Here is a 22,500-nt window from a genome sequence, read left to right as displayed (position 1 = left end):
GTAGCCCAGCTTTGGTTCTAGCTACTGACTGAACATCATTCTGCAGTTGTATGGTCATATAGATGGCTTCCTGTTGTAGATAAGCTAATGTGAATCACATTTTCCTATAAAATAGAGAAAAAAAAGGAGAGCATTTTCTTCATTAATTAATTCTGACTTGGCAGTTGTACTTATTAAAAAAAAAAAAAGAGGTCTATAAGTAAAGCACTTAACACTGGACTCTGAAAAAACATTACTCTGCTCATTGAAGAAGTCCTGTTCCCATGAAGTTGCATGTGCTAAAGGTGCTTGAACACAAGCATAACCTTAGAGTAAGACAAAAATGTAAAACATCTGCTTCAAAAGAGGATTCATGCACTCTAAGATGTCTCACTGGAACTTAGATTTCTAAATCTTTGCCTTAGAGCTATGAAATTCTCCAAGCACCCAGGTGCCTTGGGCAGGTGACTGTCCTTGTAAGCCCAGGTGGTTCCATATGTGCCCAGGACCAACACCTCCTTCTGCTCATGTCCAGAGCTTCCAGGGTGTGAGTAATGGACCTCAGGGCTGAATGCAGGATTTGGGAGCTCAGCCAGATGCATAATAAATATTGCAAGACTCTGGTCTTACATGAGTGCTGTATTGGATCTAGGTAGAAGTGCTTTGTTTAATCAGGACTGTGGCACTCTAGGAAATTCTAGAGTGATCATATCTGTAATTCATTTTGCTTCTGTTCAGCATTTGTGAGTCCCGTATATTAGCCAATTGTGAAATATTTGGAAAACACATCATTGAAAGTAAGATTTCACATTTGTATTTTCCCCTAAGTGTATTTAACTGTTAATGAAAGCCATGGGACTGAAAGCTGTTGAGACAGAAATCTTATTCAGGAGACTGGAGCTGTAGTGCTCTCTGACTCATTTGATCCTCCCATGTCTCCTTTGGGATTCAACCGTTTTTAAAAGGAATTACAGATAGCAGTAGAAGAATAGCTTTGTCACTGACTATTCATTCCATGGTGTTTCAACATAGGGCACAGATTAATGTAATTTATTGTGCTGAATTTTGTTTTCTGGACATCTGTTCAATAGACCCAAACTCCTCCTCTATAAGACTCTGAGGAGCCATCATTTGGTAGCAGCTAGAAAGCATTGGGCTGGATATTCACTGGTGACTTGGAGGTATAACTCTTTATGCATTGGATCTCCAGTGCCCTGAGCTATCCAATTGTCTGTGTCAAATAACTCCAATGTGCCTTGTGTCAAATATTACTGATGTCACTATTGACATTGTGTCAGAAAATGTCATACCTAATGTCTGTCACCGAAGAATGGTGGCAGAGTCAAAATTTGACAAAAAACACTTAAGGACGGATAATGAATGTAATGTGGATCTTTCTCGTTCCCCTAACAGGGAACCAAGAAAATTGTGAGTGTCTGTTCAAATTTTCTTATGCTGGGCACATTGCATGTTGTACATTTCTAGCTGCAGAGATTTTAGATTTGAACTTAAAAATATTGGTAAACAGGGGAAGTTATTCAAAACAAACTTAAAATGACCCCAGTTAGCAGGCACAGGTGCAGCTGGTGACCAGATCCAGGTTCATCCAAGGCAGGAGATGACTTCAAATCCACAAGTGCAGTGAGGCCAGAGACACTGGGCCATGAGAAACACAGAGGATAAAACAGATTTGGTGACTCTCATTACACTTCCCTATATTGTCTATATAATTTATATTATTTTAAAGTGTTAATGCTTTTTAAAATTTGAAGGTCATGATCACATCTTAAGTGATATTCATTGGTTTTGAGAGAAGGTGTTATTCCTATGGTCACTTTCCTTAAACTTTTCTAAATGGCTTGATGAGGCTAATTCCTCTGGATCTTCTTATAGTGTTCTAAAACTTTAAGGGTAGGATCTCTTTCCTGGGTGGAGGTAGCCAAAAAAATACTTACAGCTCTCTCCAAAGGGAGACATTTTCAAGCTTTTTCGCTCATGGGAGTTATGGGATAATTTAAAGTACCCTGATGATGATTCGTAGAGTTTCAGGGTTTTTTTAGGAGTTGAATATTTTGTTTTTAATTAGTAGTATCTCTTGTGTCTGTCTGGCTCATGGAATCAAGGTCTGCATCCCTTCAGAGGCAGCATCAGGAAGTTCTGCTGTTCTCAGATTGGACTGTGAGCAGCAGCACCTGGCAAGAGTTTGGCTTTGAGCAGACAACTATAGTTATTCCAAAGTACTCCTGTTAAGTAGTAGTAGTAACAAAAATAAAATTATAGTGGACTGTAAAGCAACATTCTACTCTGCTCCTAAGCAACTGCCTTCAGTTTTCTGAAGCAGGGGCCTCATGTTGCCCTGAAAGCCTCTGGGCTTGTGTGAAGGAATGTCTGCTTGTGCTGTCCAGGCAGTTGGTGTGATTTGTTAGAGCCACGAGGTCAAATCTTGCCAAGCAGTAGAGAAATGCTGAGAGACAGAGCTTGATGTAGCCATCAGAAGGCTGACATGTTGTGAGCTGGTTTGGTTTTGCAGAGCTTTTCAGGGAGGGAAGGAGTGGGATGCAGACAGTAAACATCCTAATGTCTGAGTCAACACACAGAATCAAACACTGCTGGGCTGCTCTGTGTGTGAGCACCTGCCCTGTGCCCTACCTGAGCTGGCTGCTGCTCACAACCCCAGGGCACTGGGACTGTGAATCACCTGCTGCTGGAGTCATGGGTGGCTTCTAAGACACATAATTATTTTTTTAAAGAGCTCTGAACTTTGAATCCATACTAAAATTATGTTTCCGAAATAATCTTTGCCTAAAAACAATAACAAATAGAAAATACAATGCTTTCAGATCATGAATAAAAGCTGGGCTGCAGGAAGAGTCAAATCCTTCAGTAGAAATACTCAGGAAGGTAACAAGAATATAAAGGCAAAGCATTTGCCTAATTATCAGCATAACTGGATGTAACAAACAAGGAATAAATCACTTTTTTGCCTTCATTATGTTAAATTAAAAAATCCAGTCTTGGGCATTTTGCCTCTGAAATACACAGTATTTTCAACTTCAGAGCTGCCAACATTTCTCAAATAAGTGAAATGGCTCAGGTGATATTTAAGATGATTCGGTGTGATGATGAATAGCTCATTTACCATCTTACATTTAAACTCAGATCACACTGAAATGTGTGTTTGAAAGTCTGGATGAGTACATCTGGACTCACAGGCAGGTTGTCTTCAAAATAGCAAACAAGAATCTTCCAAAGTTTTTATGGGAGCTTTCATTATCGAGATCCTGTCCCTGAAAGACTCCTTCCCACTTACAGCCCTTCATCGCTTTGAGTGTCCCATGGTCCCTTATCACAAGAGACATCATCAGGTAGGGCCTTAAAAATAGGTTTATTTTGAATTAATGAGTGACATATGAGCTTTTCCTGATGTAGTCTTGGCCTCAAAAGTGACAAGCAGAGGAAACAAAGGAGGTGCTCAGCTCTACCTCTGTAGATCTTGGTTCCAATCTGAGTAGTGGGATGGAACTAAAAGGAAAGAGTTTTCTTTTCATCCTTTACCAATTCCATCTATTAAAAAGTTTTTTCATTGGCCAAAATTGCTAAAGCTGTTCTGTTTGAATAAATAACATGTACTTTGAGATTCCTGAACTCTTTTCCTTTTGACTCTCAGATGCAATGATGAAATTGTAGGCTGAATGCTTTCTTCAATTAAAAAGGGAAAAGGACAACAAAAGGGTAACTCCAGCAGGAGTGGGTGAATAAATGTGCTCTACCAGAATAACTGAGTCTGATGTTCAGGACATTCACTTATCATGTGTGAAGCTAAATCCCTGAACTACCTTTTCAGAGCCAGGCATGAATGTAAGGCTCTCCCATTCAAGAGGAATTTCCTTATTTCATCCCCCTATAAGGTTCCTGTGGGTCCTTTGTTTTCCTTTTTCTTTTTTTCCCTGACCACTACTTTTATGAAATCCTGGTAATGCTTATTTGTAGGGCCTTCTGCATCTGTCTGTTTTCTGTAGCAAAGGCAAGAATTCTGAATTTGTAATAATTCTAAAAACATTAATTCCCATAAAAATAGTTAATAGCCGGACTTCGTGTTTGACAAAACACTTAGCATGGTCAACTAAGATAGTTAAGTTTGTTTAATACACAAATATAGTATGTTTTTATCCATTTAGTTTAAAATTCTCTTCCTCCTATTTAGTAGTTTGCTAATGAGAATACCTGTATAACAGTAATACTTTAATGGTATTTACTAACATAAATATTTGCTTTCTAGAAGCAATGTTACACAAAATTCCTCAACTGCAGTCTAAGCAACTGCTGGAATGTTTGAGGTAAGAAACCTGACCTTTGGGGAGGATCAACATCAGGAAAACAGAGTTTCCACTGTTTGTGACTTGTGTCCATAGTGAAGGGGCTTGGAATGGCAGGAGGGTGACTTACACATGCTGTGTCACTGCTGAACCCCAATGGAAAGGTCTTGTCCTTAAAATGATACTGGTAACAGTTTGCATGAATTTTAGCATATCTTGAACACTCAAAACAGTCAGTTTGTCAAGGTCCTTTTGTAACAGATAAAGGAAAATAATAGAAAGAGACATTAATTTACACTAAGTGTTAGCAATTGCAAACCTGCATGGAAAAGAAGAATTTTGAGTCAGCTGCTGCTGAAATTACATTAGCTGGAGCTTAAAGCAGAACAAAAAGTCTTCTTTGAGGCATCATCTTTTCCACATAAATTCTGCTCCTTCTCCCTCAAACCATTTAGTTGCCAGCCATTATTGTCGAGTGTTGCATTCAGCATGGACCATAGCGTGTGGTGTCCGGGTGGCTGCAGTTGGAGCTGCAGTGACAGTCCTGGTGTGCAGTCAGAGCCGCTCTGCCTGGGGGCACAGCCAGGCAGTGATGGACATGGGAACGGTGAAGTTTCTCCAGTCCGTTCTCCACTGGAGGTCTGCCCAGGTGGGAGGTGAACATACAGGAGCTTTCTAAAGTACTACACTCCCACAAGTTTATTCTTGGAAATGCAGGAGTTTTGTATATTCAGGTGAGTGCTGACGTGAGACTGGGGCAGGAACAGTCAGCTGGTAACATTTTTTCCAGGGTGGGCTTCAGTTGAGATCTGGAATGGAGATACACTTTATTTATGATGCCACTTCTCTTATTCTATTATTTTTTTAAGGATTTCTTTGCAAAGGGTCTTCTACTCTTTTTTTTCTTCCTTAGCAAAGTACTCCTACTTAGCTTATTTATTTTTCAGCTTTAAAACATCAGCATTTTATAGATCTGAATTTCACAATGTGAGGATGATTGCTACGTACAATTTGCAAAATTGTGATTAACCAGCCCCTGTTTCGAGTCAGTTCTCCCTAATTCACAAAAGGCTTCCAAGAATAGTCTGCACAAAATTCAGTGTGCAAATTGTAGGGCAGATTTTTAGAGGGCAGTTTAAAGAATGAAGTCCTAAGGGTTTTATCTATATTTATATCTCTTGTTAAACCAAACTCTTATGTAAATGTTACAATCTGTAAATAACAAGCTGAGCCGCTTTCTTAAAGGAAAGATTGCATCCACATTTTTTGAGATTTGGCAAAATTATTAACTTGCACAATAGACTAATATACAAGTATATTTGGAAGCAACTAACACTAGCCTGTGTCTTCATCTGTATTTTGTGGATATTTAAAGGTTTAAGAATACCTAGACCTTTCATTTTCCTGTAAAAATTGTCTCAGATTGAAAAACACTGCCCTTAGTGATGGCTTGAAAAAAATGGAGATAGCTTTTGTATATTTTTACTTTTTATAGCCATTAATGTTGTAGTAAATCTTGTATTATTGTATACAGTCTAGATTATTCTTCATTCTTTTGCCTTTGGACAGGAAAGAAATTACTGGCTTCCATCAGTGTTATTGGCAATCCCCATATTCTGACATCTGTTCCTTTCTAAACATTTTACCAACCTTGATGAAATGTAGTTTAGTGTTAGAAGCTGACTTGAAGAAGAAACTGGATGATAAAAAAATAACATTGATTAAACACCAGAAGTAATTTACCAATGACTATCAATATTTTGATGGCCATTGCAGTTTATTGCAGAAAAGCTAGACATCTTATAGTAATTTTAATCATATATAAATCTTTGAATTAAACTGCATAAATGAATTCTCATTTTTTAAACAGAAGGATGAGAGACTGGTCTTAGTCAATTTTAATCAAACTCTTTGAGCCGTAGTCCTGAGAATGTTTGGGGCATATTTTACAGATGCTGTGCAATGCCCAACTCCCCAAATTAAAAATCTCAATTAATATTTTCTAATACACAGTGGAGATGTCGCTCCTGATGTTGTCCTTTCCGTGGAGCAAGACTGGGATTTGCCCACTCTTGACCAGATGCTGGAGTGAGGGGCACTCCAAGGGGCCTCCAGCAACAAGGGTGGTGGGTGTCTGCTAAACCACCAGCTTTACTCACACCCCTCTTTATTAACTGTGCTTCATTAAAGTAAAGCAGAGAAATAAAAGACAAGTGATGATTCCCTCTCAGGAGCCAAGCACAGAGCAATTATGGTGTGTCTTCCCTCACTCCATGGGGTGGTGAGCTGCAAGAGGAGCCTTGTGAGAGCTTGTTGAGGGCTGGGGCAAAAGCAGGGGTGAGTGTTTCATTTCCAAGGATTGGAGCAAGTTAATTACTCAGTGAAGGAGGAGGTATGAACAATATCTTCTTGGCAAGGGAAGTATGTGGGAAATAAATTGAAAAGGGCTACTACAGAGTGTATGTTCTGATATTGTGAGAGGTAGATGTACAAGAGGATGGGAAGGTGTGATTAGATATTTTCAGGAGCACTTAGCAACAGTCTCAGTGGAGCTGTTGAGATTCATGGGGTTTACTGTGGACTAGTAATGTTTGGGAGCAGAGTTTGGGCAATGCTAAACTACAAGCCCGTGTCCTGTGTGTGGATCCTCCCTGCAAAGCTCTCAGTGAAGCTGTAATGCTTCAGAAGGGTGAGGAAGGCACATTTCTGCAGCTCTGTGTGTGTCTGTATCAAAAATGAAATTGCAATTCTTGATGAATTCACTTCATTGCACCAAGATTTTCAAAGGTGGAATTACTCCTCTAGCAAAAGGGTCTTGGAGGACTCCCAAGCTAGTTTTTGATTCCCTTACCTTTGAGAGAAACTTGAACCATGGAAGGTTCAAGGTAGTTTCTAGGCTGTTTGAAGTGGAGGGGATTTGAGAGATTTGTTTTCTCAATTGTACAGAAAATTTTAATTTGAAGGAAAATTTTCCTAACATACCTCCTTTAGAAGATTGACATTTATTATCAGAACAGTTTTCTTTTAATTTCCCAAAAGTCATGTATGGTAGGAGTAACTGAGGGGTCTAGGTTAAAGGGGTGTTTAAACTGACAATTTTTGGGTTCTAATACTCTGTGCTAATCATAAAAACAATTCATATGTTTCAGCCAGAGATCTCTCAGCATGTTTTATAAATTCATTCAAAGATGAATGAATTCTCACAGTTCCTTGCTGAGGATATTTAGTAGAGAAACTAAACATTATAGACAAAATGTCACTTTTTGAAAGTGCATTGTTTTTCTTAAAACAGATTTTTTTCTTTTGAAAACACGTTGGGTTCAATCATGCTTATACATATACCTACCAGGAGTGCAGTCTGGTGGTCAGGAGACTGTTCTGGGAGATGGGATGACTCAGGTTCTGACTCATGTCATTCCTGAACCCAAGTGTCTCAGAGTTAACATATAAAAACAAAAATAAAACGATTTCTGAACTAGGCAAAGGAACAGGGCTTGGCTCTTCCCTGCTGTAGTGTGTTCCTGTAACCACCAGGAGACGGAGATCTTCACTCTGTCTTCTTCCAACAAACTAAAGTAACATCTAAAAATTATTAATGCAGCTCTGCAAGACAAACTTTTTGAATACATAAAAAAAATCTATTTAATCCCCACAAAAAAAAAAAAATTAGAGATGAAAGAAAATTGCCATGGTGTGGTCACATTTAGTATCTCTTGTTCAAGGAGGGGAAAGGCTCAGTTGTTTGCCCCGGTGTCCCCCAGCTCAGCAGCAGGAGCCTGAGGCTGGCCCCGGAGTGCCGACTACCCAGGGCCATGTTCAGGCTGGGGGTGCCTGCCCTCCTGTCAGACACACAGTGCCTGGTGGCCTTCCCCTACCCTCTCCCAGGCTCCCTTTAACATATGGTCTCAAAGCTGTTGACGTTCACCTGCTCAGATATCTGCACAAACTACTAGTAGGAACTACATAAATATCTAACAGATGCACGCGCTCACCCTGGGATTAATGCATTCTGCACTCGGACCCGTCAGCATCACACCCCTTCACAAAGGCATTTTATTTTTTCACTTGCTCATGTGGTGTACACCTGTGACATGCTGGCAATGCACTTGCTTGCAGTGAGAGAGCCCCTTAGGTTCAAAGCTATCCTTATATCTTTGTTCCTTTATGCGTGAACCTTTTGAGGTTTTCTCTTAGTGTTCAAAAGGCTTGAGCGTGGCATTACATCTTTAAAACCTCTCCTGACCCTTTTTTGAATATGCTGAATATAAAAGCAGAAACAAAGCAAGGAGAACTAGATAAATAGATGCAGGGAGACATCATAAGGAAAAAAAAAAGCTCCTGAGCCTGCCAATATTACTTCATGCTTTTTATTGCAAACCTGTAAACTAACAATAGCCCACCACCTCACACAGCTGGGTGTGTGAATTGAAGGTGTGCTGAATGTGTGGGCTTTCCAAATGTAGCACAATAACAGCAACACCTGTGCTAAACCACTTTGCATTGATTTTATTTTTTTTTTTACAATATTTGCAGTCCTTCTCTTTTTAGAAGTCTGTATAGGGGGAAAAAAGAGGACTGGCCAGGTTTAGTTTCAGTTTTAAGACTTATCTGTCAAGGTTTGATGGACCTGTTAGAAAACCACGTGGATTTACATGTACCAAACCAAATGTAGGATTGAGTCTTGAAACAGAGGAAAAATTCTTCTTTTTGTGGATCCAGCTTGGCTAATGTACATTGGCTTTGGCTAACAGGCTTCTTGCAGCCCAGTCCTGGTTTGGTTGGTTGGTGGATTTTCAATTCTTTTTAACTAAGCAGCCAGTGTTTCAATAGCCAGTTACAGCAATAAAATGGTTAAGAAAAATACTAATAGTCTGCAAGTGTATATCTTAAGGCACAACACTGATTTAAAATTATTAATATTCAATAATTCATGGTTGTTTAATGAAATGACATATCAAATCAGAAAAAGTAGAAGTGAGAAATTTCTGTAACTTAATTCTCATCACTGCAGAACCATGTAGAACTATCACTGCTATTATTACCTGGTAACATAGATTGGGTTTAGTGTTATGTTTAATGTTAAATTTCAGGCATAGAAACAAGATGCTTTTCACCACCAAAATATTCACTGTAACATTCTGAACTATGAATCTGAGAATTATAAAGATGGGCACCATTGTTAAAATCTAAGCATACCTTTTTGGTCACTTTGTCAGCAGTATAAATGGGTCCAAGGGTTGCTCACAGGGCTAGTTAACCTTTTCTCCTTTAACAGCAGCTGAATTTGAGGTTCTTTTTCACCTAAGTACCTACCAATTTATTTCCGTAATTCCTATTAATTCTGAGTCACTCTTTCTTACACTGTTGTTATTTGAAATGGAAAATATTGGTTACAGTCCAAGAGAAAAATTTATAGCCTGTCATTGTAGCCTTGTGCTATTTCAATATCATAATACAAATGCATTCCCTCTTTGTGATAAGTGTATTTTTCCTTTTACTTTCTCATGCGATGTTCAGACCCTTTCCAGACTTACTTTGTCTCTGTGATCCTAGAGATTATAAATGCTCAAGGAGCCTTTAAAGATATTTGTTACCCTTTGAAACAAGGAAAGCAGACTCTCTTGTTCTCTGTCACACTCAGGCTGGGGCTGTAGAAGGCAATTTTTATCTTGTATAGCTAAAAGTTGGGGCTTGTGGTACTTTCCTGTTAGGTCACCTTATAAGCTTGTGGATATTTTCCTACATTTTCTATGAGAAAAAGAGCATCCTCCAATGTTAACGAAGATAAAGAAAGTTTTCTGGGCCCAATCAAATTCCTGTTGATGTGTTTAGTGAGACAGAGATGGGGCTAAGGAACACAGAAGTGCTGCTTGTTTTAGAAGTGAGAAGGAGACCCACTGGAAAAAAATTTCTTTCCAGTAATCAAGGGAAGATGGGAGTCTCACAGCAGTAATGCGGACTCCTCTAATTACCACTTCCAAGTTATTAGCATCTGGAGCCCTTTTTCCCTTTCCTATCTAGCAATTATGGAGTGGGATAGATTAGTGTGTTGCAGAAGAAGTAGAGTGGACTAAGTTTCTCTCTGTTGGTACTTGGCTGTTTGCTGAAATTGATACTTTTAGCTGAAGTCCAGGCTTTTTACCTGTCCTTGAATCACAGGCTGTTCTCTTCATAGATAATGTATATTCAAGGACCATGCAAATTGTTTATTTACTTCTCTGCTCCCTGCCCCCACCAGAGAAAAAGAAACACATCTTAAAAAGCCAAAGAAAACCAGTCAGACACATGTTTTGCACATGAAGAATCACGTCTATAGTAAAATGGGATCCATATGTGTGTTTTGGATATGATCATCAATGCTGCGTTTAGCTTTGCCCACATGCCAGGGTGTATAGGCTGCTGCTGAAAGCTCAGAATTTTCTTACTAAATCACACACAAAATTTGAACTTGAGGTTGCATTAATGTCATAAGTTCATAGTTTTCTGTTGTTTCTTTCCCCATGTATAGTGTCCTTTGTTTATAACTCAAATCCTCTCAAGATTAAACTTTAAAAAGACTCTGTGATTTAATGGACTTAGGATCAGATTCTAACCTCCAGTGTGGAACAAGCCTGACTGTAGCACTCAATAGCAATAAAGGATTGTTTGCAGTTGTGAAGCAATGCCCGCCAAACATTATTCAGAAAAAACGATGCCGGGACTAATTTTTGCATGGATGAAATATTCAGATGAATGTTAAAAGACTGCGTAACAATAGATGGTGACATACACAAACGGTAAAAGAGAAATTACTATCATTCCAACATAACACTGCACTAATTTTATTCTTTTCCCCACAACCATAAATATCTTCACTTCAAGTTAGCATATTTCTTTATGTGAAGTCTTTTTCTATCTTGTACATATGTCCTGCAGAAGGATCTGGAGAGAGTGAAAAACTGTCCTGATTTAAAGTGTTTGCAGTTTGAAAATTTATAAAGATAATTGACTTTTCAGTTCATCTTCCAAGTTTTGGACTTGTTCATGAGTATACATTAATTTTATTCCTTCCTTGCACTTTCCTCCAAATAAGAGCTATCTTGCAAGTTTTAAGGCCAGATCTTTGCTGTTGCTCAGGTACTTTGTACTCCTCTGGTAGTGGAAAACACCTGTGACTTCCCTGGCCTCCAGAGGATTTGAAATGCCTTCTTTAGACAATCCTCAGCCAAGTGGCAGCAGTAGCCACAGTATCCCATCCCATTTTTCCCTCTGGGGACATGCTTGGGGCAGGGGGAACAACCTGTGACTCTGTGATTAGTTCCTGCTCTGGCTAAACACAATGAACTGACCAGGGAGCAGTTCTGGAGCTTGTTCTACTGCATGCCAAGTTGTTAGTGGGGAATCTGAAAATTATTTTGGAGACCAGTGCTATCACATCTCAGTTATTTTCAGGAGATAGGAAATGAGGTTCAGATTTTAAATATGGAAATATCCTTCCTGTTTCTGCATGGAGTTTAGATGTTTTGGGGCACTAAAGCTGTGTAATATAAACAAACAAAATTTAAAATAAAGTAATGCTTCAAGCAAAAGGGGTTTGAGGAGGGGTGAGATGTCTTTGTGGCATTTATTTTCTCGATTCTCTATCCTTGTCATCATGGTCTTGATCCTGAAATATATAGCAAGCTGCCTGCTACTAGCACTTTGTTATATAGTATCTTTTCAACCTTCCTTCTGGGATTAGGTGATCAATTGCTTTGTAAAGAAAACAGGGTGTTATTTCAAAAGCTGTGTTTTATTTTCATTTATAATTATCTCCACATCAGTCTTCAATCAGGAATCTTGAATTGGCCACATATGCACACTGACTTGCATGTAAAAGATCTGTGACAGCAGTCACGTGATGCTCCCATACCATAATTATTCTCTGTATCAGGCTCCCAGTCCTTGAGAGATCTGAAAAATCTACAAGAAAGCTGGTTTGAGTGTACCTGTGGGAGTCAGAACTCAGCTCAGATTTTTATGTCATCAATAAATAGATTTCTTTAAAAAGGAAAGGAAGTGCCTTTAACTTCTTATTGTCTTAGCTTTGTATTAGAGAGCAGTTTCTTAAAACAGTAGACCCACAGAAGCAATGCCATCAGCTGGAAATCTGGTCCATGTGAGTGTTTTCGTGAGTTGTTCTTGCATCTTCCCCTAAATGTTATTGTTAAGTTTTGTGGTTTAACAATCATCTCTCAAATTCTTCTGTGGAATGTATATTCTCCTCATCTGTTGCATAAGAAATCCATATGAAGATAAGAGGGTTTTGATTTTTAAGAGGGGAAATGGTTAAGCTGATTGTACTGAAGTGCTATTGCTTGCTGAAAGTACATGTATAAAATACATAGAAATAGCTTAATTTCCTATCAGGTGACCTGAACATCTTATCTATAAATATGTTATTTAAGAAACATATACATATTTTCATATCTAAGTTGATATTTTAAAATCTTTTTTTGACTCCATAAGAAATCCATACTTATATACCTTAGGTAATAATCTTTTCAGCAACAGTAGATCCCAGGGAGTTTCATGGGACTGAGCAGTATGTCAGGACTAGAACTGTAAAATGCACTTGAAAATAAGGCTAAAGGAGATCAATCCAGGTAACTTTTCACTTGGCCAAAAAGAAGAAAAGAGAAAACATTTTGGCTGCTCAACAGCCAGATCTCATGAGAGCCTCAGGTGGGAGTTCCTTTGGTTCTGATGAGGACGTGCCTCCTTGCAATGGCATTGCAGATAAATTCACTGAGGTTTCTTTAGAAATACAAACACCAGTGCTTGCATGAACTCCCATGTGAAACCTTGTTTTCACACCCTCCTGGAGAGGGTAACTGCCATGTTGTGAACCTGCAGGACCCCTCTGGCAGGTCACAGAACCCCTCAGTTGTGCCGTGCAGCCCCGGCGCTGCGGAGGCCAACTGGAGCCGTCGGAGGACGACATCAGCAAATCAGTGGCTAATAAAGACAGGCAGCAACAGCAGCAGCAGTGTTGGCCTTCTCCACAGCAGGGTACCACAGATGTTTCAGATAACAAAGTGAGCTTCGCTGACAGAACATGTGTGTAATATATAAAATAATGGGAACCGAAAGAGGGGGGAAAAAAGAGGCCACTCCAATCCACCCATGTAAAAATGTTTTTTATTTATAAGTGAGCAGCTGAATATGAATGTTGTCTGCTCCCATAGAAGTAAAAAATAGCAGGCTGATGTGGATGAGAGACTTCACATGGTTTCCAGCAAAACAGACAGTGCATTGAAATCTTTTTCTTGTCCCCAGACCTACAGCTGGGGTAAATCCATGCAATTTTATTTTCTAGAGATTATACTTTTTTACCTCCTCTGATGATATGTCTGTGCTGTGACTGGGGAGGATCATGGCCAAAGTTTCCTGTGTAAAACTGTGGAATGCTGGACAGTTTTTGGACAGGATCAACTTCACCAAATAGTTGTTAGACTGAGGATTTTTGCAGGGTGGACCTGGAATCTGCAGTGATGATCCACAGCTACCTGGAAAAAAATCCCATGAGCAGCTCTCAAGTGCAATAATTAGCTGTGAACTGGAAGAATTACAGCAGAAATCCCTGTTTTTTATGATATAATAGGCTTACCCTCTGCTGTTCAAATGTCCCAGAGTAATAAGATCAACCTCATAGTTGAGGAAACCTTGGGTGAAGGAGACTTTCACAGATCTTTTCTGCGCTGGTCCCAAGGGCATGAACAAGGAGTATGACTGGGGTGCCCTAGAAATTGCAGGGTCACCACCCAGTGCTGGTGGTTGGTGAGAGGTACCACGGTGTAAGGGCCCCATATTGACTCTGTGTGTGCCCTGCTGAATTAAAGCCTGCAAACAGTCCAGGAATATCACCTGGGATGCCTGGTTGTGCCCCTCCATGCCTTCTCCATGGTCGTGCTGCACGACCAGTGCTCAAACACCGCGAGCGAGAGCTGCCTGGGGGGTGCAACTTGTTAGCCTGCTTTTGAAGGGTAGCAGGCAATGGGATTCTGCAGGGTGGAACAGGAAGCCCCTATCAGAGGCTAATAAATGTTTCCTTGTAAAATGGGGAGATGCTTATGCGAGTCCAGATATAAAGTGAAAGTGAGACAGCCCTCAGAGGAATTACTGAGGTAATAAATGTACTTACTAGGGCAGTGTGTGCCAGAGCAAGACAGAAATGGGCTAAGAACAGAAGAAAATTAGAACCTCAAGTGCAAGCTGAAGCTTGGTGGTCAGATAAAATTCAACCCTTTCCTCTGAGAGTGTCTGCCCTGACTTGATTATCTGGGATTGGTGTGGCCGATGAGAACAACAGTGTAGTATTTCTGCCATGTGTCCTGCTTTAAGCAGTAAGACATGAACACAGAATATGGTAACCAGCTGAAAGAGGATTTGGCTCTCAGTATATGCATATTTTATGTACAGATTGTGCTGTTGCAACTCCAGCACCTCAATGGGTCAGAGCCTGTTCGTGTGTCAGATTATTGCAGCATGTGGCTAAAATCCTTTGAGACTGCCGGTGGGATCTGAGGTTTGGCCCAGCACAGAGCCCCTCTGCATGTGCAGGATGGAGTCATCTAACCTGTCAGAGGTGAGGGCATACAACTCACTGTAAAATCAACATGAAATCAGAGGTGTATGATCTACAGTAGATGTTTCTGTGGCTGAAATGTAACTACGGGTTAGGCAAATTGCTCCAAAAATCTTGTGGCTATATATGCATTGTGGTTAATTTAGCAAGGTTTGTGATTTTAGTGTTTCTCTAAAGCCAGGTATGTAAAAGCAGGACTTCTATAATGTATTCCTTAACTGAAGAAAGTAAAAATAAAAATCCTGATTTTTTTTTTTTTATGGAAGTATTTTTTCCTTCTCTGAGCAGCACCTTATAACTGAGATCCACCTTGAACATGTCAAGGTCAGAATTCAAGATACAGAATATGCTCATGAAGCTGCCCAACAAGATACCTTTATTCAGCCAAATTAGAAAACTTGTGTGTAACCCAAAAGATCAGAATAGAGTCCTTATTGAGCAAGGTTAGGAGGGATAGAAACAATCGGCTTATATAGAGTATTTTTACTTCATAGGAATGTGGTTCTGATTGCTGAAAATGTATCCTTTGCATGAAGTACAAGCATAATCCTATGCCTACTTTGCCCTTTGAGTAAAAGTATGCTTAATAGCAATTTCAGGGGAAAAAAAAAATCTATTTAAAGCCTGTTGAGCAGAATATCCACTTATAGAGGGAAGCTATAAGTGAATAATGTTAATGGAGTTCTGTTTTGTAAAATGCATAGGACAACTAATAGAATCAAGCTCCTATAACAGTGAATGATTGAATTACATTTAAGAGAGTACCTAATTTATGACCTTTAACGATAGTTTTATAGCTGTCTGTTTTTGTCAATCCTAGACCACCTTCATACAAAAGTTTTTAGAAATCTCATCTCTCACTTTATATTATGGTCAGAGGACCTTTTGTGCTATTGTATGTCAGTAGTTCCATTAAAACATTTAAGTAGGCCAATTACTGGAAGGAAAAAAAATGCCTTCTGGAGAAAATTATTATACCTGTTTATAGGAGAAGTTCTTAATCTGGGAATAAATTTTGAACAATAGAGAAGAAGAATGACCCGACCCAGGATCTCCTCAGAAAAAGAAATTAAGCCCTATAAATACCAATTATTGAGTGTTTTTCCCTCCAAAGAGTGGATTTTTGTAAAGTAGAAGTTTATGAGCAACTTCTGCCAATCACTGAGATATTATAAACAGAAACGTGAAGTTTTATATTCCTCTCTTTTTTTCCCATTTATTTTTACAGTATGTGTTTGTATTTTTGCTGTGAAGCTCTGATTCAGTGTTATTTTGCACAAAGGAAACCCTCAAATTTACTGCACACTTGATTAAATTGTTTGTACTTTTATCAGTTTTAAAGAGGCTGCTCTTGCAGTCATTTGTTGCTGGTTTTACCTTGCTCTGTTCAGGAAAGTCAAGTGAATTTGAGAGCCCTTCCACATAGCATTGGAATTGATACAGAGATTGTGTGTGGGAATACCCTTCCATAACTCTCTGCTAAGTTTTACATCATTCCTTAAAGCATTCTACAATTTTGTTAGCTTTTGTGCCGGAGGGTTCTGCCTGCTGTGGTGTCATTGATTGCTCGTCCTAAAAGAAGGCAGAGAACAAAGGTGGAATAAGCTGCTAATCTTCTGGATCAGCCAGATGTCATTCAGTGGTATATGGGAATTTAAGGCACAGATCCTCAAGGAAAAGGGCACAGAGAGGGGCTGTGAGGCTGTCAGAAGCAGCCCCTTCCTTGTGGCACCCTGCTTGCCAGAGCACTGCTGTGTCATGCTGCCTTAAATGTGGCTTTTGCCTGCTGGGTGCAATGGAGCTCTCTGGGGAGCATCACATTTCCAGAGAGTACAAATAGAATTGGCTACTTTAAGAATGTGATCATCTGATTAATTTTTTTTTCTTTTCTTGAAGATCAGTTTTGCAAGGAGGACCTTAGCACTTTATAGGTCTTGCTTGTTCGCTGTGAAAGCTCTGTGCTGTAGCTCCAAGTTCCTGTTGAGGTAATCTCAAAATTCTTACTGCTGCAGAATCAGAGCCAAAAGGGCTGGACTGCATGTGTACAGCAAGGAACAGACTAGAAAAAGGCTGTGAAATTTCTGTGGCTGATCATACTTATGGTTCTGTCCTTTACAATGTAAAGTAAAAAATGTATTGTTTTATACAGAAGCTCTGTATAAAAGGTCAGGCCTTTTCCTAACCAGCCACTTGAGAGTGGCCCCACTTGACTCCCAACACAATTCACTCTGACCATTAGTTAAGGGCTGTTTCTGCTCTGTCTGTGGTGTTCCCAGCTCCATATGGTGGTAGCTTAAGGCTGATCTAAGAGTAAACAAGAAGTTCAGGGTTTTGGCCACACAAAGGTGTGGGACTCAGTTTATAAAATTAAAGAAGAGATCAAATGCAGGGGAAATACTCTGTCTTTATTTCTCATCAGATATGCCAGGAATTGAAGGTTAGGTCTCCCCTCTTTTTGTCATGCTTGTGGGTTCATTATTTCAAAGTAAAACTCTCTTTTGGAGGGATTTTTTGTTATTTTATTGATGCTTTTCTGAAAATGAAGCTCCTGCACTATACTGTATGTTCAGTATTCACAACAAGGAGAGATTCTGGCTTTGCCCCAAACTGCTGACAGTCTCAGTACTTTTACAGCAAGCATCTCTGGAGCACTGAGGAAGATTTTTGGAGGATGAGAGGGAATGTCAGGCTAAAGTACCGTAAATAATTTATAGACCTCAGATAATTGTCCTGTGACAGCTCCCAGTGCTTCCAGTTTCTTCCTACCACCCCTATTTTCAGCTATCAGTTATAGAATCTTGACTTAATATTGCTAATTGCATAGTAAACAGAACAATATTGTTTGCCCCAAGACAGATTACCATTTCTCATTACAGAATTCACATAGACCACAAATCATTGATACCATCTCCACCAGTTATAATAAAGTTTATCTTCAATCTGATAAAAAGCATGTACTGAATAATAACTGTTGCTCTTATTGTAAGTGGTTTAAAAACATGCTTTTTAAAAAGCTGGGTAGTTCACTGAAGTTGCAATTCTGCATTTGCCCTAGCCAAGAGAGGTGAGAGTTGGGGACAAAAGTGGTCAGATTTCCAAGCATGACTGTGGGTGCAGCGTGTGTGGTGGCACTTGACAGCTGATGAACCACTTACTGTTATCACAGTCAGCTAAACACAGTCAGTCCCACTTTCCCTGCATTTATCTGTATTTGTACTTGAACCCATTGTTCAGTGCGTTATGGATTTGCATCTTTAGCTTATTCATAGAGAATTAAAGTGCACTGGATGTTGTAAGAAGGTTTATCTCTTCAGTTCAAATTCCAGAGATCCTCGTTGGTCTGCAGGTTTCTGCCTCAGTCCTGAGATGAGCACTTGCACCTGCAGCAGTGCAAGGACAGGCACTAAATCCTTCTGGAAAACTGCCTGAAAAAACAGGTTCATTTTACTGATGTCCCACCACTGCTTATGCACATGCATAGATGAAGAAGAAATAATTTAGTATGACACAAACCACCAAAATCCATAAAGGGGATACTGTGGCAGGAATATGGATACTGCAGTACTTTTCAGTTTTCTTACAAAGGTGGAAATTTTCCAGTAATGCATTTCAATCTGGCCTGGTGAATTTAAATATTCCTTAGGGAGGTTAATCTTTTAGCCCTGCATGTTTTTATGTCATATATACTGAGATGGAAGCAATTGCATCGTTGTGTGTCATTTTGAACAAGACTGGCCCAAATGTTATCTGTCACAGCAGAACTTTGCATTTTGCTACCTCCTTTCATTGAGATGAGCCTCAGCCAGCAAGTTCAGCTCTGAATACAAACTTCCTCAAAGCCTAGCTCTACTCTTGAACCAGGGAAATGCTAGTTTGATGAGAAATCCTAAAATCTGGAGCCAGTTTTAAAGTTCAGTGATTTCATAAGACAACTGAAAATATTGTGCAAGTCCATCAGGGTTTGGACCAGGGTGTGTGAAGTTGTGATTGAATCAGGTTCTGGTGTAATTCTGTGGGGAAGCAGGGATTCAGAAGGATTCTTTCAGAGTTGAACCCCAAACTCATTAAAATATTACAATAAAGTAATTAATGCACATGGCCACTAGACACTCTTAAAATGTAAATTTCACAGCTGTAAGAAATTAGATTTGTTTAAAAATAACAGAAGGCTCAAGTACAAATTATGGAGTAAAAGCCTATAAAATTTCAACTTGGTTTTAAGGCACAGGCTTATTTTTTTTTTTTACTAGCTCATTTACTTCAGCACTAGTGTTCGGAAACTGAATTCCTTGTCTGCCTTTTGCCTCTGAAGTTGTAGTTAGGTACCAGTGTAGAGTTGAAGAGTTTTAAAGTTTTCTTATCAGAAGGTTGGACTTGGAGAACAAGGCAAAATTTGCAAGGTGCCTGTGCCCCACCTGAAGCCCATCTTTGTTCAGGAGGTGCAGGCACAGGTTCCCTGAGTGCCTGTGTGAGTTGTTTGCACAGCTGGGAGGACAGGTAGGAACAGTTGTTGGGAATGCTGCTTTTTCATTGCACGTGTGTTTTGGCCGGCATGAGCAGAACTTGGCCTCTAGGAACTACTCAAAGTGGTGAATGCCCTCAAATCATTCTGTGCCACAGAGGACAAGAAAATCAAAGTGGCTTCGAGGTTCAGAAGCAACGGAGCCAATGGATTTTTCAAGGGATGTAACATGTCTTTTCAGTGCAGAGGGCTTATTCCAGATTCTTCAGCACTTTCTCACCCGTTGGTGTTTACAAACATGGGCCTGACTGTAATGCAAGAAAAGCCTTTGACTAGCAAATGTCCAGCAGTGTATCTCAGTCGGTTTCCATTTGAAGCAATGCTGAAATACAGGGCTCCACCATCGCCTCTTGGCACACCAGCTTCAGCAGAGTACTGAAATGGCTGAAGGAAGGAATTCCAGTCAGAATATGTTCCAGATGAATCCTGTTGGAGATCCATTTCTAAATATATGCTACGTGCCTAACTATTAAAAAGTTCAGATTATGACCCCTCTAATGTTATTTTAATGCTAGTTTTTAAAATGTAATTATAAATCAAATTGCATTTGAGATCTGAAGCTGACAGTAGTGAGCTGGAACACTGTAAGAGCCGCTTTAAAAATAACCCCTCTCAAACTTTATTACTGGTTTCAGAAAGGGAAGTGCAAGTGGACTGGCCAGATTCATCCCTGCTGCTCCCATCAGCAGACAGGACAACTTGCTAAGTGCCAGTTGTGTTCTGGTTTACAGAGACACAACATGGGAGCTTTCATCTTTATCTGGAGATTGCATTTTCAAACTTTGAATATCTCTCTGGGAGATTAAGTAGAAGACACAAGCTCATTTAAATCATGTTTCCTCCTTTCTTTTCTTGTTCTTTACCATAGTGAATTTCTCTGAAAATTAAGACTTCTAAAACCTGCACAGGAACCCAAAAGTTGAGAAAAGCAGGACATTATTTGGCAAGTGCAAAATTTTGGGGCAATGCAAAGCAATTACAGGGAAGAAATACACTCAGTGACTTTTGTGCTGGTCAATGGTATCTGTATGAAGGTAGTTAAAAAAAGGGCTGGAAAAGATACCAGAAGGACAGAGCTGAAAGACTGTAAGTATTCAGCAGGGTTGAAATGTTCTGTTCAAATAATGGCTATAATGATTTTGGTAACTCCATATTTCTTTTTCCCCCCTTTTAGTAAATGTAAATGTTTGCATTAGATACTCCTGTAACTCACCTAAAAATTAACTAATCCACAAAGAGTGCATTAGAAACTATAGGCTTTGAATTTCCATTTATATAGGTGTAGTTTAAGGGGGAGAAAGGGAGGGAAGAATAACTGGGTAGGTAGATCTGAACAAACAAGTCACAGTGACTCCTTAGGCACATTTTGGATTTTTTCTTTTCTTGTGAATGTGGAAAGTATTTATTCAGTAGTTACTTACAAAACTCTTCAGTGAATAATGCATTTTAAAAATCTTTATTTGGAGAGTTTTTTGTTTCGATTATTTATAAATTTATAGTCATAGCTGGTTACCTAAATCATGTTATTTCTTCTGTTCCCTGATTGCATGAGTTGCGTATTTACTTGATTCAATACACAATGTAAATTTTGAACGTTACAGCTGAACATACATCTCAGAATTTTTGTTTGGTTGCTCAGTTACATAAATCAGCCAGTTAGAAGAGGGAGGGGATGTACCACATGATCTACTTAAGCAGCTAATACTTTAAAATTTTGAGATTATATATCTAGAAGTATACATTTTGACCACAGTATGTAGATTATATAAATTGAGTGGTATTATTTCTATTCCCTGATTAATGGTTGATGCTGTTACATCTACAGAATGAATGTCAATTCAAACTTCAATTTGAAATTTGAAGTCAATGAATATTTAAGCATTCATTCTAGATGTTGACTGTGAAGACATGCTAATATTGGTACAGCACATATGCTCCAAATTTTGCAGACAGACAAAAACAGAAAGCAGTTACGTGTTTCTAATGCTGTTAACTCAAAATTTTACTTTGAATTACAATGTTTTATAATATTTACTCAGGTCTCATTTTTACCCTCTTTTGCAGATGGAGAAACCAAGGCAAAGAGGTTAAAGGATCTCTCCTGAGCCCCAGAGTGTGTTGATGTCTGTCCCCGCTCCCTAGACATGTGCACAGACTACTAGACTTCTCTGCTCTGGCTGCAGGTAAGACATATTGTACATACAATGGGATCAATTCTTGAATTGACTTGAATAATTCCCAGAAAGGTGGGAGAATCTCAAATATCTAAGTGTAACATATCTTAATATACCTTTATTCTAGTTGAAACCCTGGAAATCACATCAAACAGACTATTTTCTGTTGCATACATAGAAAAATCATCGATGCAATGGGTTACATAATAGCTAAAATGTATCTGTGTCTTTGACAAATATCCTTTTTCCTGGCAATTGTTAAACAGATGGTATGGTGGCTCAAAAGCCTTTTTCTTTTCCATCCTCAAATAATACTTTTTAAGGGAAGGAGACCTAATACTTGTGACTTTGGATGTTTTTTATTGGTGGCAGAGGAGAATGTGGATATGAAGGAGTATGTTTAGCCTTTGAAACGTGTAGGTTGTGTTTGCACTGGAGCTGCTGCCACCCTTGCAGAGGTTGTCCTTTGGAAGGCACACTGTGCTGGCTCTCCAGTTTCTTAGAAAGCTTTTTGGCATCTGAGCAAGCCAGTTCAAAGCTTGCAGGAAGTGCAATGCCCCAGGGACTGCAGTGCAGACATACACAAGGATTTCACTTCATAGCATTGAAAGTAAGACCTTCCTAATGGTGGCTAATATTTGCATGAGTAAGGATTACCAGATTTAATCCTGTGCGAGTACAGAACCCTAAAAGGAGGTCCTAGACTCAAATGGAAAGGGCACTGGTGCAGCTCTGGGACAAAGTGCTGCATCTTTTAGTGGGGCTTTGATCCTGCCACTTGTTGTCAGAAATGAACTGCCTTTCTTGTAGGGGTAATGGTGAGTTTACCCATGAATTTATCTGGATACATTTAGGAAGTGTCATCAAAGCTGTGTGCCAGATCTCTGTGTGGTGTAGGAGTCA

General features: G+C 39.4%; 1 protein-coding gene across 7 annotated transcripts in view; it reads left to right on the top strand.

Annotated features, from left to right (window-relative positions):
* The window catches only part of ZNF536 (zinc finger protein 536), a 346,930-nt gene that overhangs the window by 83,101 nt on the left and 241,329 nt on the right, over window positions 1-22,500 (top strand). For all 7 annotated transcript variants that reach the window (XM_031061301.1, XM_031061295.1, XM_031061300.1 and 4 more), the window contains exon 4: window positions 21,488-21,606. The gene's annotated coding sequence lies outside the window, so the exon portion shown is untranslated. The remainder of the gene's footprint in view (window positions 1-21,487; window positions 21,607-22,500) is intronic.

Source organism: Geospiza fortis, unplaced genomic scaffold (genome assembly GCF_000277835.1).
Source record: "Geospiza fortis unplaced genomic scaffold, GeoFor_1.0 scaffold79, whole genome shotgun sequence".
NCBI lineage: Eukaryota > Metazoa > Chordata > Aves > Passeriformes > Thraupidae > Geospiza > Geospiza fortis.
Note: the sequence above shows the minus strand (reverse complement) of the source record. Positions and strands in the feature narration are given on the sequence as shown.